We start from the raw sequence: 15,992 nt of genomic DNA, 5'->3' as shown, positions 1-15,992 counted from the left end.
GACTGTGTTTAAAAATGGCGAAAGTAGTCAGTATGGCAGAGGACGCGGAAGAGGTCGAGGAGGAAATGGTAGAGGACAAGGACGTGGCAGAAGTCAAGGAAGAAATGAAAATGGCAACAACAATAGTGACAGAAGCACTCAATTCACTAGAGGCAGAGGAGGAGGCCGAGGACGCGATCAAGGAAGAGGAAATTGGAGGCCCAATGAAGGACGCGACAAGTCCAACATTCAATGTTACAATTGCTCTAAGTACAGTCACTACGCGGTGGAATGTTGGAGTCCGCCTAAGGAGGTAGAGGAGACTGCCAATAATATTCAAGATGAGGAAGTAACTGGCACAGTGTTACTTACCTACGAAGGTGAAGAAAATCGCGAAAATAATATATGGTATCTTGACAATGCGACAAGTAACCATATGTGTGGTGATAAGAAGATGTTTGTGGAACTTTATGAATCTTTTCGCGGTAATGTTGTATTTGGAGATTCCTCTAAGGTTCCTATCACAGGCAAAGGAACCATTCTTATTCGGCTCAAAAATGGCACTCACCAGTTTATTGATAATGTTTATTATGTTCCTAACATGAAAAGAAATATTTTGAGTTTGGGACAGTTACTAGAGAAAAATTATAAAGTTCACATAGTTGACCGGAAACTACTCCTGTTGAATGAGAAAAAGGAGTTGATTGCATGAGTACCCACGGCGAAAAACAGAATGTTCACAATTAATATTCAGACGGACGTGGCCAAATGTCTGAAAGCTTGTGTGCAAAGTCCTCCATGGCTTTGGCATCTACGGTACGGACATCTCAATTTTGGAGGACTGAAGCTGTTGGGACAAAAGCAGATGGTAAATGGATTGCCTCACATTGACCAGCCTCATCAACTGTGTGAAGGATGTCTTGTTGGAAAACAATTCAGAACCAGTTTTCCAAAGGAGTCCATGTCAAGAGCAAAGGCACCTGTAGACACCGAGTCGGAGGACCTGTGACGAAAACCTGAAACAAGGCGGTCGAAGCGACTGATTCCGGAAGTTTTGAAAAATATATAAAGAATAATAAGCTGAGGAAAATTAACGGCACGACGCGGGCACACAACGGCATCCCGCACGCGGACGACGATGGTCGAACGCCCGCTTGACGGCTCGAGACGTGCGCGCGGCGTCCGTCGGACGCACCGCGAGTGGCACGCTCTCGACGCCCGAGCAATGCCTGGGACCGCTGGCGGTGCGCGCCCTCGTGGGCCGTTGAACACACGTGCCTGGCAGCGTGAGGCGCGCGTTCGGCGACCGCGACGTGCGAGCGTCTAGCTGCGCGGAACGCGCGCTCGGCGGCCACGGAGTGCACGCGTCCGACGGCGCGGGGCACGCCCCGAGGGTCGCCGGGCGGGCACCCAACCACGTCGGGAGAACGCCCAACGGGTCGGGCGGACGCCCGACGAGGGTTAGGCTCGGGCGCCCAACCTCGCGTTGGGCGCTCGCCCAACGCCGCCCAACGAAAGTTGGGCGATCGCCCATTGTTCCGGGATCCGTTTCCCTATATAAGGGCACGGATCCCCAGGTGAAAAGGAGAGGATTTTTTGGGAGAGCTTTCTCACACTAGATATTTTTCTAGAGAGAGGAAGTGGATTTTTTGGGAAAAAAACATTTTTTTTCCTAAAATTGAAAATCTCTAAATTTCCTAAGTTCAATTTTTACTAAATTTTTCATAAAAAACGGGAGCTCGCGGTTCGTGGAATCAATCGACTTCGACGGTCAGATACCGAATTAAAGGTATTATCCGAGGACTAGACTCTTTATTTTATTTAATTTATTCTCTCCTTCTATTTTTTTTTTTATGCTATAGTTTTTATTCCTTTAGTTATTTATTTATTTTGTCACGTTTTATTTAATTAACGTATTTATTTAATTTTCGTTTCGTGTTAAATAAAATTCGGTTTTGTTTTAAAATAAAAACCTCGTTTTGGATATCCCAATACGAACCATGATCCGATAAAAAGGTAGTTCGGGTATCGAAAATGTTGTAATTATAAGTTTTTTATTTAAAAGAGGTTTCCAAATAACGTTTTAAAATAAAAACTTCGTTTTAGGAGCTTCCGTGTTCGGCTATGATCCATCTTTGGTAGTTCGGAAGTCCAAAACGATTGAATTAGATTTAATTTAAAGCTTTTGAATAAATCTGGAAAATATTGGAGTGCTGCTGTAATTTGCCAATTCTGTCACTAAATGCTGTTTACCGACGGATTTTCCGTCGGTAAATCTGCCAAAATGTAAAGAATGCCATTTCGGTCCCTTTTTCTCAACTTTTAGACTTTTAATCCTTAGCATATATATATATAATTATGTAATATATTCTTTTCAAATTGTTTTAAAACTTTTAGCATATATAATTATTTTAGGAGATTGGTATTCCATTTTCATTCTAATTTTTTATATATGTACATATTACTTTCTTTTTTATTATTATTCATTTAAATTACATTAAATTCTATTTTAAATGTTATTTACTTGGGCATTTTGGGAGATAATTAGTAGATATTGGGGGATGAACATATAGTCTTTTTGACATTAGGATTATATTAGTTATGTATATATATAGTTTTGGGATATATTTGGGTTGTCTTAATTATTGTTAAATAAAATTATTTTGAGTGATAAATGCTATTTTCTTATTTATGAATTTCATTCACTATTTTCTTATGTTTAAAGTTTAAAGTATAAAGGTATTATTTATGAAATCCAAGATTTGATTGAGGAGAACAAGATAGCTGATCCTTCGTCAGCAAACCCTTCCGTTAGGCGCAATCCATTGCCTAATCATAGGGTGAGCGTGATCGGAGTTGGTTTGACGGAAACTGTAGTGATGGAATCTTTTGAGGAAGATGTAGAGGAGTTGTTGGACTCCGTCGAAAGAAGCAATGTGGGAAATGGTTTGTATGTGTCCTTCTTGGGTGAGGAACAAGAGGAAGAACCAATGGAGGAGGGATCAAATGGTGGAGCACCATATGACGAGGATAGTGCCGAAGAGACCGGTGAAGGGGCGTCTCGGACTATCGTGCCAAATTTGGGTTTGTTCAGTGGAGGAAGGGATCCCGAAGTGCACTTGCGTGAGTATATGCACGACATGTTTATTGAATCCTTCGGGATAGATGAAATTGCTCAGTGGTTCCACCATTCGCTGGTAGGTGAGCCTTTGCAATGGTTCCATTCATTGCCCGACTCTTGCAAGCACGATTGGGATCGGTTGTCGGATTTGTTTCTTGAAAAGTATCAGAGAGCTGAGGATAGAACCGCAGAGCACTTTGCAATGCAGATTGGACCCATCAAGCGTCCATTGCCAAGGGTGAGCAAGTATAACGGCAATAAGGACCCTATGGAGCACCTTCACTTCTATTTGTCAGCTATGACAACCTTGAGTTTCAAAGAGGAAGAGATCACTAGCTTGTTTTGTAATTCATTGATGGGTGAACCGCTGATGTGGTACATGTCGCTGCCGATGTATGTTAAGACCGATTGGGCAGCTATGACAAAGAGATTTATCAAGGAATATACGGTATGGATGCTAGCAGAGCAAACTCCTGATTCCCCGTCTTACCAAACACCTGATGCGGTGTTAGCAATGCCTAGGTATGGTGGATACCGGGATCCTGTAGAGCATGCGAGGATATTCCGCGATCATATGTATAACGCTGGATTCCCACAGTGTGAGTTGCATGAACATTTTCCGGAAACCTTGATGGGGGAAGCCTTATTGTGGCATCAGGGTCTGTCAGAGGAAGAGATGTGCCATTGGATACACTCCGAAATGCCTTTGTGGCGAGATATGAAATGTACATTCCATGGACGGGATCCCTGGATGATCTGGATAGGATTAGGCAATTCCCCGAGGAACATTTTGTGGATTATGCTAGAAGGTGGAGGCACCGTTATGAGCAGTGTAATGAGATAATGAGCGATAAGGTGCAGCTTATGTGCATACAACGAGGCGCTATTCCATTGGCCGCAAGGAGGATGAGCCGGGTGTCCCTCCGTGACTATGATGAGTTGATAGGTTGGGCCTTGTATGGATCGGCGGATCCCTCTTTCCTGAATCCGAGTGTTCCTCACGTCATGGATTTAATGGTCGTAGACATTTGGGCGAGTTCCTCGGACGAGGAGGATGCCAATCGGAAGATCCCTATCAACATTTGGGACGAGTCGGATGACGAGCCGGAAGTTGCGGTGATGACGAGATCAGGTCGTGTGGCCGAGGTAAAGGCACCAATGGTAGAGATTGAGATTGGAGAAGGTTCGGCTCCTAAGCCCGACGACCAAGTTCTTGAACAGTTGAAGAAGACGCAAGCTAAGTCTACGGTCTGGGAAGTTTTATGCCATTCCAGGTACCATCGAGAAAATCTGATGAAAGAGTTGCAGAATTTGGTTATTTCCACCGATACCGAGCCGACAGCGCTAGTAGGGGCAATTATGGCTCGAAAGAGGACTGAGATCACATTTACCGACGAGGATCTCCCAGAAGAGGGGAAGGCTCACAACAAGCCATTGTATATCCGAGCAGAAATTAACGGGAAGAAGACTAGCTGTGTGATGGTCGATGATGGATCGGCCATTAATGTTTGTTCGTTGAAACTCTTGTCGAAGTTGGGAATGGAGAGAGGAGACTTGACAGCTTCTGAAACAGTGATCAGAGCATACGATGACAGCCGTAGGCATATTGAAGGAGTTTTCAAGGCCAAATTGAAAGTAGGGCCACATGAGGAAGAGACTGAGTTCACAGTGTTGGACATCCCGGTAACTTTTGCTGTGTTGTTGGGACGCCCTTGGTTCCACAAGCTGGGAGGTGTGCCCTCCACGCTCCACCAAATGATCAAGTTCCCTTTCGGGGAGGAGATAGTAACAATTAGAGCTGAAAAGCTGAGCTCGGTGGTAGCATTGGGAATTGAGCCTCAACTTTTCTCCGGATTCCAAGTCTCTGGGATTTATGAGTCAAGCATGACCACCGATGTGGTGAAGATGATGAAGGGAGGTTTCATCCCGGGAATGGCCTTAGGAGCACACCATCAAGGGTTGTCGGAGTTTCCGGATTTTAAGAGTCAGAAAACCCGGAGGGGTTTGGGATATGAGCAGGGGAGTCCATCCAACATGAGTGCAGAAGGAAAAATAGGCTTGAGGAAGCATTTGGTAAGCGAGGGGCATGGAAGGCCATATTCGGGAACGTCCGAGTCGTGGACTAGCACGGAAGGAAAGATTCTGCCAGGGTTTGAAATCTTCAATGATGTCGCCGACTGAGGCAAAGGAAAGGCAAGCTGCTTTGTCGAGGAGATCATGATGCTGGATTCAAATGCGGAGGAGCAGGTCATCACCATTAAAGCGGCTACAGGAGCTGAAATTGAGCCTAGTACCTCGAGAGTATATGAGAAGTCCGAAGATATTGAGGATGAAAATTGTATTACTGCTTTGTTTGAGTCCGATGATGTAATCACCCACGCTATCAATGAAATGAATTCTGATTTTGCTTACTTGCTTGATGTTGATCATGATCATTCCATGCATTCTCATTCATATAACATGCCTACATTTGAAATCAATACAATAGAAATGTCAACTTTCAATCTTGGTACGGATGAAAATCCTAAACTTATACAAATTGCTCAAGAATTAACTATTGAAGAGAGAAAAGAATTTGAGAGAATAATTAAAAAATACGAAATTGTATTCGTTTGGACATACGAAGACATGCCTGGAATCGATCAATCAATCGTAACTCACCGTATTCCAACATATCCCGAGGCGAGGCCCGTAAAGCAGAAACTCCGACGTATAAGACCCGAATGGGCAGATAAGATCAGAGAGGAGGTGAAGAAGCAGTTAGAAGCAGGATTCATCAAAGTGATCGACTATCCCCTTGGGTCGCAAATGTAGTGCCCATTGTGAAAAAGGATGGCGAAGTGAGGATGTGCGTGGATTACAGAGATCTTAACAAGGCATGCCCCAAGGATGAGTTCGCCTTGCCTCATATCGATGTATTGATCGACAGTGCAGCGTCAAGCATCTTATACACGAATGTGGATGGTTTCATGGGCTACATGCAAGTTCAGATGGCCGAAAAGCACAAAGCGAAAACCTCGTTCACAACAGAGTGGGGAACATACTGTTACAGAGTGATGCCATTTGGTTTGAAAAATGTCGGGGCAACCTACCAGCGAATGGCCACAGCCCTGTTCCATGACATGATACACAAGGAGGTAGAAGTCTACGTGGATGACATGAGGGTCAAATCAGAGACAAGAGAAGGGCATTTTGGCCGCACTCGAGAAGTTTTTGGCCCGAATTGCAGAATTCAAGCTAAGGTTAAACCCGAAGAAGTGCTTTTTCGGCGTTTCGTCGGGGAAAATCTTAGGCTATGTAATCGGAAATAAGGGAATTGAGGTGGATCCCGATAAAGTGAAGGCTATAAAGGAAATGCCGGCGCCGAGAAATGAGAAGGAAGTGAGAGGGTTTCTAGGGCAGGTTCAGTATATCAGCCGGTTCATAGCAAGACTCACCGCAATCTGCGAGCCAATCTTTAAGTTGCTAAGGAAAGACCAACCCGCTGTTTGGAATGATAAGTGTCAGCAAGCTTTGGAGAGCGTCAGAAACTACTTGTCTAATCCGCCAGTGTTGAGACCGCCTAAACTGGGAAAGCCACTTCTCCTCTATGTAGCAATTGAGGAGCGATCTATCGGAGCAATGTTAGCTCAAGAGGGAGACACCGGTGTGGAGCACGTGGTGTATTATTTGAGTAAGAAGTTCCTAGAGTATGAGCTCAAATACAACATGATCGAAAAGACATGTGTGGCAGTGGTGTGGTTGACGAAGAAACTGCGGCACTATTTCCAATCGTATAAAGTGATCATTATTTCTCGGATGGACCCCGTGAAGTATCTGTACCGAACTCCATCCTTAACGGGGAAGTTAGCCAGATGGTTGTTGCTTTTGTCCGAGTTTGACATTGAATATGTGACGAAGAAGGTTATCAAAGTAAGGGCCGCGGCAGAGTTTCTGGCTAACCAACCCCTGAATGCAGAAGAGGAAGAAGTAAGCTATGATTTCCCCGATGAACATTTGAACGCAATCGAAGTCATACCATGGAAAATGTTCTTCGACGGAGCAGTTAATTCGAGTGGATCCGGAATAGGAGTACTACTTATCTCACCGGAAGGAGAAAGAATCCCGATGGCGAAGAAGTTATCCTTCCCTCTTACTAATAATATGGCCGAATATGAAGCGTGCATTTATGGTTTGGAGTCATTAGCAGCACTGGGAGCATCATATGTCGAAATTTGGGGTGACTCCAAGTTGATCATCGAACAGGCACAAGGGAACTGGGAAGTGAGAGAAGAAAGGCTACGTCCGTATCTAGATCAGCTAGGAGGGTTGGCATTGAGATTCAAAGAATGTCGCTTCTATCACATTCCTCGAGCTCAGAACCAGGCCGCGGATGCCTTGGGCACTTTGGTGTCAGTTTGGGACAACCCCCGGAACCTTGCTTCGAAACCATTAGTATTGAGAAGATCTCACAAACCGTGCTACGAAGACGTAATGCTGTTAGGGGCAGATGAAAAACCGTGGTATTTCGATATCGTGAACTTCATGAAAAATGGAACATATCCGGCAGAGTCAGAACCTAGGGATCAAGCTGTGATTAGAAGGCTAGCTCGTCAGTTCGTCATCCATAACGACTTGCTTTACAAAAGGCACATTAACGGATTACAACTAAGATGCTTGGATGCGGGTGAAGCCCGCGAAGCGATGGAATCAGTACATTCGGGAATTTGTGGAGCCCATATGGGAGGAGCAGTACTCGCTAAGAAAATTATTAGGCAAGGCTTCTATTGGCTCACCATGGAAAGGGATTGTAACGAGTATGCGAAGAAATGTCACGATTGTCAAATCCACGGCGATTGCAGTCATCTTCCGGCCATGGAATTACACGTGCTAGCACCTATTTGGCCATTCGCTGCTTGGGGCATTGACATCATTGGCGAAGTAAGGCCTAATGCTTCAAATGGACATAAGTTTATTGCAGTCGCCATCGATTATTTCACCAAGTGGGTAGAAGCAGAGTCGTTTAGCAAACTGGGATCCAAGCAGATGAGAAAGTTCATTGAAAAACACTTGATCACCAGGTTCGGAGTGCCTCATCACATGATCACGGATAACGGAGTCCAGTTTCAGGGGGAAGTAAGGAATCTTTTCCGAGAATATGGCATTGAACATCACAGGTCTTCTCCGTACCGTCCACAGGCTAATGGGGCAGTAGAAGCAGCTAATAAGAACCTTAAAAGGATCCTCGTAAAGACGGTAGAATCACATCGGAACTGGCATGAGCACCTCCCTCTCGCGTTGTGGGCTTATCGCACGACAGTCAGAACCTCGACTGGGGCAACACCATTCTCTTTGGTGTATGGCACAGAATCAGTTTTGCCGATTGAGATTGAAAAGCGATCGTTGAGAATCGCAGTGGAAGCAGAAATTCCCGAGGCGGAATGGGTAAAGAGGCGATGCGAGCAGTTGGCTTTAGTTGATGAGAAAAGGATGGAAGCCCTTTACCATGTACAGTTGTATCAAAGAAGGATGGCTCGGGCTTTCAATAAAAAAGTCAAGACCAGCCCTATCAAAGAAGGAGACTTGGTGCTGAAACAGATCCGTGTGACGCACACCGACCCGAGGGGGAAGTTCAGGCCTAACTGGGAAGGACCATTCATCGTAAAGAAGATACTAAGCAAAGGAGCGGTGAAGTTAACCACAATGGACGGCATGGAATTCTCCGAACCTACCAATCTGGATAGGCTTAAGAAATACTTTTCGTAAAAAAAAAAAAAAAAGAGAAAAATAAAGAAAAATTCCCGATAGGTCGAAAACCCGCAAAGGGCGACCTATGCAACAATAAGGGAAATCCCAATGGGTGAAAACCCGAAAGGGCACTCATTTAAAAATTCCGGGATAGTAAAAGGAGAGAAGAAAAATCGCCGGGATCCGAAAACCGAAAGGCGGGTCCTGGTAACAATAGTTATGACTTGAGCAATTACAAAAACAATGTATAAGAGACTAAGTATTTCTGTTGTTTGTAAATAAATAAAGGCATGAATATATTTGACGAGAATGATTGGAATCATCATAATCTACTGAATGCATGGTAATATGAATCACGAGTTATACATTTCCTATCCTACTTTTCACAAAAAGCCTACCTACTATCCACCCCACTCCCTATACATCAGCTATACATCGGAGAAACCCTAATAAAAGCTACAAAGCAACAATGAAAGCTACGAGCCTAATACGGAGGGAAGTCCCAATAGTTCTCAAAATCTCTCAGGTGAGATGCCCGCTCCGCAGATAGTGTCTCCTCGGCAGCACGCGCTCTCTCATCAGAAGCTCGTGCTCTCTCATCAGAAACCCGTGCTCTCTCATCAGCAGCTCGTGCTCTCTCCTCTGTAGCAAGGCGTCTGATCGACTCATCACGCGCCCTCTCCTCGACGGCAAGGCGACCCTCAGTCTCCCATCGCATCACCCCCGACCAGTGGTCGTTCCTCTCTTGATACACATGACCAACTCGGGCATCAGCTTCCCGCACTAGCTCACTCTGTCTCCGCTCATGGGCATGAAGATCACTCTACAAAAAAAAAAGAAAAAAAACAGATAAGAGGCAGCATAGGCAAAAACATAAATCATACATACATGCATACATTTCACTACACTAAAGTACAGTAATGATACATACCAGGTGGTCGGTGCAGCGCAAGCTGAGGCAATCTCGTAGGAAGCCGGATAGATCCACGTAGTCTGTACAGGTCTCCCTAGTGGTCAGTGAAGCGTCCGAGGGATCAAACGGGACCCTCGAGGAGAAGATAGGAGGGGCCGCCTCAAATCCCGCATAAGGTGTCCCAGACTCGTCATATCGGATCGTAGCATAATCCCTCCCGTAGCCTGGTATAGGCACGCCTATGGACGATCTCTCCGGTCGGGCTGCGCTGGAGGACTCGCCGACGAGGTAGGGCTGCTCGCGCGCTGGTGTCTGAGTCTGAGTGCCATAAAAAAAAACAGATAAGTGGGCACTCCTCCAAGATCCCTCCTGAAAAAAAAACACACAATAAAACCTTCGAGCATATCATAAATAAAATGAAGGGGGAACGGAATCACTTACCGGAACCTCCTCCTGACCGAAGACTGCCGCGACAGCCTCTCTCGAAAACACGTCCGTCACCGGATCTACCTCCATCGCTGTCGCCGGGGCATCCTTCGCGCTCAGTAAAGTAGACAAGTAAGGCTCGCGGCCCCCGGCGTGACACACCGCTCTACCAACATACCTACGGGTCAGGTCCCGACGAATGACCGATAAAGGCAGGGTCCGTACCGCGAACATAGAGATGGGGATCTCACCCGGCGTCCAATGAGCGTCTCTAACCCCGGTAATGCCTCGATCCCCTAAATACCACGCCCGCACGCAGGGGCCGGTGAGCACACACTGCTGCTCCTGGATCATCGACACGTATGCATACTCAGGGCCGAAGTCGAGGTCATCCCACCTGAACTGAATCTAAAGCAAAATACACAAAGAGAAAGTCAGAAAGGCTCAAACCAAAATCTGGCACGATGGGGCAAAACCTACCTGACTCAGGGTCGGCGAGTCGATCCGATCCAGAAGCCGCGACACTGTCCGACTCCTCTCAGTGCTCAAGTCGAAGTCCCTCCATCGAGTCATAAATGGCGGCCTCGGCACTCTCGGTCGAGGTCGAGACCGGATAGGAAGGATGTGTCTCTCGTATGCCCACACCTGCGGTAAAAACAAGGACTAGGAGTGTGAAAAATGCGAAAAAGATAAGACGGATAAGTCAAGAAGGCGTCACGTACCAGCAGGGCAAAGGTATAACCGCCGAAGTCCTTGCGCTTCCGGTAAGTCAGATCCAAGAACTTGTAAAGAAAGGCTAAGCCTGCCCCTGCCCAATCATAAGAAGCCGCTGCATCCAGATCGTTAAGTGCCTGAATGAGACCTGCGTGTACCTTCCCGCCCTTCGTGCGGAAAATCGTCTCACTCAGAGCATATACTAAGAAACTACGAACCACCAGGTCGGTAGCGTCAGTCTCGCAGAAATCACGTCTACTCAAGAGGCTCGCGGTAGAGACAAACTTCGCCGGAGTAGACTTGGCGCATAGACGAACTCCCGGTCCAATCAAGGTAGCAAGCCTAGCAGGGTCGACCCGTGGTCGCATCATACCAAAGTGGAAAGGGACGGGAGTGTTGCTCCCTCGCAATCCGGTCAATAGCGAAAAATCTCGAGGCGAGATGGTCATCTCCCCAAAGGAAAGGTGGAAGGTGTGGGTCGAGTCAACCCACCGCTCACACAGGGCCCGTAGGCCAAAAGGATCACACACCCCGTTGGTGCGGGGCAGCGCTGTAATAAAGGATCCGAAGCCCAACTCCTGCACACGGGCTCTCGCCGCGGCACCTAGCCTATCATACCATGAGATAACCTCGGCGGTGGTCCCCGAAATCTCAATGAACTAAAAAGGAACAAGATAAGAAAATTTAAATACAGCTCATAAAGCATGCAATTGAAAAGAACGCGTTAAGACTAGGTATTCTTCCATTTTCTAACTTAGAGACATCCGGTCAGTTAGGACCAATTTTCTGCAAAAATCTCTCATGTAGGGTCCTTCACGTAAGGTTGAGTCAATTCTTTGATCCACCCTCGTCTGCGGTGACGAGGAGCATAGATTAGGTTCTACTATTCACGTGCATTAGCTAAGTTTTTACTATTCATGTTTTTACTATTCACGTTTTACTATTCACGTGCATTAGCTAAGTTTTTACTATTCACGTTGTCACTATTCACGTGCACTATTCACGTTCTACTATTCACGTGCGTTAGCTAAGTTTTTACTATTCACGTTGTCACTATTCACGTGTACTATTCACATCGTTTTTACTGTTAACATGCATAAATTCGTAGTGTACTATTCACATGCATATAGCGCGCATTCTTACAAAAACAAACAGGTGTTACGTGTAAATAAAGGAATTCACGTTTTCTAGCTAAAGTCCTCTAAGGCAGCCTAAGAGTTAGCATGCAAATCATGTTCGTATAGGAATGCTAAAGCCTAGAGTTCAAATCAAATAAAAGTGAGAAACCACTTACCTCGTTGCAGTGTGTCCTGCTCAAGTGTGTCGTAGGGTCGTGGAAGGTATCCACTCTATCCAGGTTTACGTAAACCTCGTCCATGCCTCTGGTGCCATCCCATTCGTCTAAATCCATCCCAAGAATAATCCAAATTGAAGTCTAGTGAGAGAAAGAGGAGAGAGAAGGTGTGGGGTTGAAATGAAACCCCACCACCTTATATAGGAAAAGGGAATGACATTCCCGTAAATGGTGAAAAAAGTACGATTTGACATAAAGGTAAAAAGTAAATAATTAATTACCAGGTGCACAGACCTCCGATTTGCAGTCCGTTTTAGCCTGCATTTCTCCCAGACAGTGACTAACATTGTCAAAACATCAATTCCAGACAACAGCTAATTTTTACAAAACAGTGACACCAGTCGAAATACAGACGACAGTCAACAGAAAAACAATCAGTAGTCTATTTCATTTCGGACTCAGACGTGTGCCCATCGGATCGTCGAGATGATAGCTCTAGTGTGATAAGAAAATCCAGAAACAGAACCCGCTTTTTTGCCATTTGACTCACGGTCGCAGACCGAAGTTGCTTTTTAGCCATTTGACTCACGGTCGCAGACCTGAGTTGCTTTTGAGCCATTTGACTCACGGTCGCAGACCGGAGTTGCTTTTGAGCCATTTGACTCTCGGTCGCAGACCGGAGTTGCTTTTGAGCCATTTGACTCACGGTCGCAGACCGGAGTTGCTTTTGAGCCATCTGACTCACGGTCGCAGACCGGAGTTGCTTTTGAGCCATCTGACTCACGGTCGCAGACCGGAGTTGCTTTTGAGCCATCTGACTCACGGTCGCAGATCGGAGTTGCTTTTGAGCCATCTGACTCATGGTCGCTGACCGGAGTTGCTTTTGAGCCATATTTACCTAAGATCGTAGACTAGGGTAGCGGGTTAGCCATTATCCCCGTGATCTTGAAATAGGGTAGCTGTTTAGCCATTATCCCCGCGATCTTAAAATAGGGTAGCTGTTTAGCCATTATCCCCACAGTCGTAAATCAGGGTAGCTGTTTAGCCATTATCCCCGCGATCTTGAAATAGGGTAGCTGTTTAGCCATTATCCCCACAGTCGTAAATCAGGGTAGCTGTTTAGCCATTATCCCCGTAATCTTGAAATAGGGTAGCTGTTTAGCCATTATCCCCGCGGTCATAAACTAGGGTAGCTATTTAGCCATTATCCCCGTGATCGTGAACTAGGGTGCAGCCCGAAGCAGAGTCTGATGCAGTCAGAGAGCAACGCCAGAGCGCGCAGCGCAAAGGTCAGGTATGTTTCCTCCTACTCGTTACGTGTCTTTTACTTTTATATGTTTTACATTGCATGTGTTACGTTAGCAAAAACATTTTCGAACCACACACATCACTATCAAAATAGAAAAGTAGGGGCAACTGTAGACACCGAGTCGGAGGACCTGTGACGAAAACCTGAAACAAGGCGGTCGAAGCGACTGATTCCGGAAGTTTTGAAAAATATATAAAGAATAATAAGCTGAGGAAAATTAACGGCACGACGCGGGCACACAACGGCATCCCGCACGCGGACGACGATGGTCGAACGCCCGCTTGACGGCTCGAGACGTGCGCGCGGCGTCCGTCGGACGCACCACGAGTGGCACGCTCTCGACGCCCGAGCAATGCCTGGGACCGCTGGCGGTGCGCGCCCTCGTGGGCCGTTGAGCACACGTGCCTGGCAGCGCGAGGCGTGCGTTCGGCGGCCGCGACGTGCGAGCGTCTAGCTGCGCGGAACGCGCGCTCGGCGGCCACGGAGTGCACGCGTCCGACGGCGCGGGGCAGGCCCCGAGGGTCGCCGGGCGGGCACCCAACCACGTCAGGCGAACGCCCAACGCGTCGGGCGGACGCCCGACGAAGGTTGGGTGTGGGCGCCCAACCTCGCGTTGGGCGCTCGCCCAACGCCGTTGGGCGATCGCCTAACATTGTTGGGCGGCCGCCCAACCACAATGGGCGACGCCCAATTTTTTTGGGCGTCGCCCATTGTTCCGGGATCCGTTTCCCTATATAAGGGCACGGATCCCAAGGTGAAAAGGAGAGAATTTTTTGGGAGAGCTTTCTCACACTAGATATTTTTCTAGAGAGAGGAAGTGGATTTTTTGGGAAAAAAACATTTTTTTTTCCTGAAATTGAAAATCTCTAAATTTCCTAAGTTCAATTTTTACTAAATTTTTCATAAAAAACGGGAGCTCGCGGTTCGTGGAATCAATCGACTTCGACGGTCAAATACCGAATTAAAGGTATTATCCGTGGACTTGACTCTTTATTTTATTTAATTTATTCTCTCCTTCTATTTATTTTTTTTATGCTATAGTTTTTATTCCTTTAGTTATTTATTTATTTTGTCACGTTTTATTTAATTAACGTATTTATTTAATTTTCGTTTCGTGTTAAATAAAATTCGGTTTTGTTTTAAAATAAAAACCTCGTTTTGGATATCCCAATACGAACCATGATCCGATAAAAAGGTAGTTCGGGTATCGAAAATGTTGTAATTATAAGTTTTTTATTTAAAAGAGGTTTCCAAATAACGTTTTAAAATAAAAACTTCGTTTTAGGAGCTTCCGTGTTCGGCTATGATCCATCTTTGGTAGTTCGGAAGTCCAAAACGATTGAATTAGATTTAATTTAAAGCTTTTGAATAAATCTGGAAAATATTGGAGTGCTGCTGTAATTTGCCAATTCTGTCAGTAAATGCTGTTTACCGACGGATTTTCCGTCGGTAAATCTGCCAAAATGTAAAGAATGCCATTTCGGTCCCTTTTTCTCAACTTTTAGACTTTTAATCCTTAGCATATATATATATATATATAATTATGTAATATATTCTTCTCAAATTGTTTTAAAACTTTAGCATATATAATTATTTTAGGAGATTGGTATTCCATTTTCATTCTAATTTTTTATATATGTACATATTACTTTCTTTTTTATTATTATTCATTTAAATTACATTAAATTCTATTTTAAATGTTATTTACTTGGGCATTTTGGGAGATAATTAGTAGATATTGGGGGATGAACATATAGTCTTTTTGACATTAGGATTATATTAGTTATGTATATATATAGTTTTGGGGTATGTTTGGGTTGTCTTAATTATTGTTAAATAAAATTATTTTGAGTGATAAATGCTATTTTCTTATTTGTGAATTTCATTCACTATTTTCTTATGTTTAAAGTATAAAGGTATTATTTTCATTATTCTTTCTCATATATGTATTAGATAGTATATTTTCTTTTACTCTTATTTTATGTCTTTTGGGCTAAAATGTGTAAATATATATCTATATTATTTTCTTTATTTCTTTTGGTCATTTGTAAGTCCATGTTTCAAATGGGCTTCACTTGGAAAAATTAATTTTTGGGCCTAAATGTGTTTATTGATGTAATTATAATAGTTAGAGAGTCCATTAAATAAGTGGGGAAAATAAGTCACAAAAAGAGAGTTTTCAATTAAATTATTTAAGCTAATGAGCTTTCTTAGATCTCTAATGTAGATAAATAGAGTCATTTTGGTTGATATTTCAAATCGTCTTCAAAACACCACGTTTTAAAACCTTAGTCCGTTCCAACGACGGATTAAGCGAACATTGTAATCAAAATCGTTTTCTTTGTTAATAATGGAGATTTTGAATCGCTTTCTTAATGAATTTGTACAAAATAAAATTGACTTGCATGTTTAACCACGTTTTTCTTATTAAAAGGCTTTTACTTTAACGTTTTCAATTACTCGAGTCGTTCCAACGGCGATTCGGGTAGGCTTCATCAAACGGGGTTTT

The sequence above is a fragment of the Euphorbia lathyris genome, chromosome 5 (assembly GCF_963576675.1).
Source record: "Euphorbia lathyris chromosome 5, ddEupLath1.1, whole genome shotgun sequence".
Lineage (NCBI taxonomy): Eukaryota > Viridiplantae > Streptophyta > Magnoliopsida > Malpighiales > Euphorbiaceae > Euphorbia > Euphorbia lathyris.
The sequence above is the reverse complement of the archived record's forward strand: the minus strand, read 5'-3'. Positions refer to the sequence as shown.